General features: G+C 43.2%; 1 non-coding gene across 1 annotated transcript; it reads left to right on the top strand.

Annotated features, from left to right (window-relative positions):
* The first annotated feature begins 528 nt into the window (after positions 1–528).
* On the top strand, positions 529–637 carry LOC136502464 (small nucleolar RNA R71). Its single transcript, XR_010770600.1, has one exon. It is a non-coding gene; the product is annotated as a small nucleolar RNA R71 (small nucleolar RNA).
* The last annotated feature ends 2,663 nt before the right edge of the window (positions 638–3,300 follow it).

Below are 3,300 nucleotides of genomic sequence, written 5' to 3'. Positions count from 1 at the left end.
ACCATTGATATAAACAAGATCTTTTAGGAAAGCATAACTATTATTACCTTGATTATTCAAATAAGAAGAAGAGTAATAATTGTTACCTCCTTGGTTGTTGGAGCGCGATTCCAGCCTTGATGTTGTGGACGGAACCCCTTGTCGGTGTTGACAAAGTTGAGGTCCTCTTGGGTTTCGTGGCAGGAATTGCCCGAATGTCCAACATCTCCATAGACTTTGTAAGTCATGTGGGAATCCATGGCTTTGAGTGTCTCTTGGGCACTTACCTTCTCATAATGTTCCACTGGCTTCACGAGCAAATCCATCTAAGCTACAAGCATGTCAATTTCTTTAATTGAATGCATACCTCATTTATAGGGTTGGAGTCAATCGTCTCTCAGTCCTTGGTTGGAGACCATCTCCTCGATCAGTGTCTTTGCATCTGCAACACTTAGCAAAAAGAATGCACCACCAGTAGTAGTATCTAAATGGCTCCTATCTAACAGCACTAATCCATGGTAGAAGTTCTAGATCAAAAGCCAGTCTTCCATGCCATGGTGTGGGCATGCAGAGACATACTCTTACATTCATTCCCAAGCCTCAAGAATCGATTCATCTGCTAGTTGTTGAAAACTAGAGATTTTATTACACAGAGCATTAGTCTTCCCTATGGGGAAAAACTTAACAAGAAAAGCATTGGAACACTTGTCCTAGGTATCTACAGCATTGCGGTTAGAATAAAACCATTGCTTAGCCTTTCCTAACAAAGAGAAGGGAAAAGGCAAAGACGTATAGCCTCTTGTCTCACTCTCTTAATGGTGAATAAGCTACAAATCTCCAAGAATTTTTGGAGGTGAGCATTTGCATCCTCGTGGGCTTTCCCATAGAATGGACTAGCTTAAACCATCATAATTAACACTGGCTTAAGCTCAAAGTTAGTGTCCCCATTGATAACATTGGGTCCGGTGGATACATTAGCAGCCGAGGGTGTAGAAAAATCACAATTGGACTTATCACCCATGATCATGTAGGGTAGTGATAGGATATGAGGAAAAAGGATAAACTATGTAGGATAACTAAAAGCAACCTAGCCTACTACTCTACTCCTAGACTACTACTCTATAGCTAACACTAAGCTAGAAAGCTAAGAGAAGCTTGGAGAGCTTAGAAATGAATAGGGGCACTTCTCCACCGAGCTCCAAAACCCCTATTTATAGTGTATAGTGAGGGGAGGGGTATTTGTAGGTAGTGGCATGGTCGGTGGAGGACCTAGGGCATCGGACGGCCAAGGTAGGGCGCCGGCTGACCCTTGGATCCATCGCCTCTTGATCCTCTGGCTCTCGTTGGCTCCTAATGGTGGTTGTGAAGCCAGCACGTGGTGAAACTTGGCTGGTAAGTTAGTTGGTAAGTTGATGGAGAGCTCCCAAGTCTATGACAATGGGCCCATGAATCTACCAGCATCAAATCTTGTCTATTGATCAAACCGACTTGAATGGAAGCTTGTGATTGGCTCTAGAGTAGTTTCCCATAGATTGCTGATGTGGCAAGGCCACTTGGGGGTCGGGCGGCGCCCTAGTGGGGCCGGGCGGTGGTCCCAAGTGGGCCCAAGGCCTCCTGTCACGTCCACTTGCTACATATGTCCATGTTTGTCACCATTTTGGTCAAATTTTGCCATATTTCCTTCATACAAATAATTCTACAAGCACAAGTGGAACTAGGTGAAATTTAAACATAATTCTTGACAAGTGATGATGATTTACCTCACTTTATCATGCTATTAGGTGTAATGTTAATGGTTAAAACAGGTGTTCGTGACCATCAACACCGGCAAGCAAGTGAACCACGAAGGAAAAATCATTGTTTCATTTTGTCTCCGTGGATTTCATTGGTACTCATTGATTGATCTCTTCCCCATCTTGGTATAATCATTCTATCACTCTCTTGCAATTACTTTCATATACACTTGTGTTAGTGGTAGCTTGAGTAACTAGTTAGTGTATCTAGTGTAGTGATAGTTAGTTAGTTAGTTGATTATCTAGCTCACTGGTTTAGCAAGTAGTGACTTAGCCTTGTTGTGTGCCTAGAGATCATACTATACTAGAATTGTGGATAGGTGGCTTGCCTTTTAATTAGAGCTAGAGCAAAATGCTATTTCGCCATTTAGTTTACTAACCACTTGCTCTAGTGTGTTTGTAGAAATTTTTATAGGCCATTCACCCCCTGTAGCCATTTAAGGACCTTTCACCCTTTTATAGGACAGGGCCTAGACCTGCTCTAGACTCCTCACCACATGACATAGTAGGCATCGATGCCCCTCAACGCTCCTAGCAAGTCTATGTGTTTCTGACATGGACAGGCCATACATCCTTTCACAATGTTCCCACTGGCTCAACTATGCTAAAGGTAAGGAACTCATTCTAGCAGCACTTGAGGGTCTGATGTCTTGATAGAAATTTGGGCCTATGCACCTTCACTTGAGAGCAATACAGAAGTGATGCTCCTCTCACAAAATACCTACGTAGTTTCGGCCATGAATACAATCCTTGAATATTACCTTTTCTCATTCTTGATGCACATATGACATACAATAAGTAAATTGAATTACAAGACATCTTTCTAGGCACAAAAAAAATCATTAGGGAAAAAGTGGCTTCCCTCTGACTATAGGTCATCATGTAAACAAGGGGAATCATACCTCATCCTTGGCTTTGATCACCAACAATGACGAGGTAATTTGTAACAACCCAGGTTTTCCAATAACCCAAAACTCTAAACTTTAAAATTTTTCTAACAAAACCCATGTATGGTGAGTGTGCATACTAGGAAACCACCCATGTAGTTGCATAAGTAGAACCCAAGTTAGCATGGTCAAGCATTTTGCATTTAATTCAACATGTGAGTTGCTTCTTCATGATTTTATGTGATGAAAAAAAATCAATTCAACCTTTATAAATAACTTGTTGTGTGTGTTGCCAACCCTTGGCTTGGACCCTAAAACCCTAGATGACCCCTAGTGGACCCCATTAGGGTGTTACATGCTTGACAGCTTGTGTATACAAGCATAGGAGCCCTAGATGTAGTGTGGAAATAGAAAAGGAATTGGAAAAAGGGAGAAAATGGAAAGAGGAAAGTAGCTCGAGCATCCCAAGCTGGCCTAGCTCTGCCCCCCCCACATGCCCATGCCCATGCCCATGCTCTGCCTATCGGCCTACTTCGCCCGTGCAACCTAGCTAGCCATTGTGGCCTAGCACCACGTCCGCGCTCACACGCGCACCCACGTGGCCCAGCAATGCGGCCCATGTGCGCCCCCACATCGCGATG

The sequence above is a fragment of the Miscanthus floridulus genome, chromosome 13 (genome assembly GCF_019320115.1).
Source record: "Miscanthus floridulus cultivar M001 chromosome 13, ASM1932011v1, whole genome shotgun sequence".
In the NCBI taxonomy this organism is placed as follows: Eukaryota; Viridiplantae; Streptophyta; class Magnoliopsida; order Poales; family Poaceae; genus Miscanthus; species Miscanthus floridulus.
This window is presented reverse-complemented; position numbering and strand designations above follow the sequence as displayed.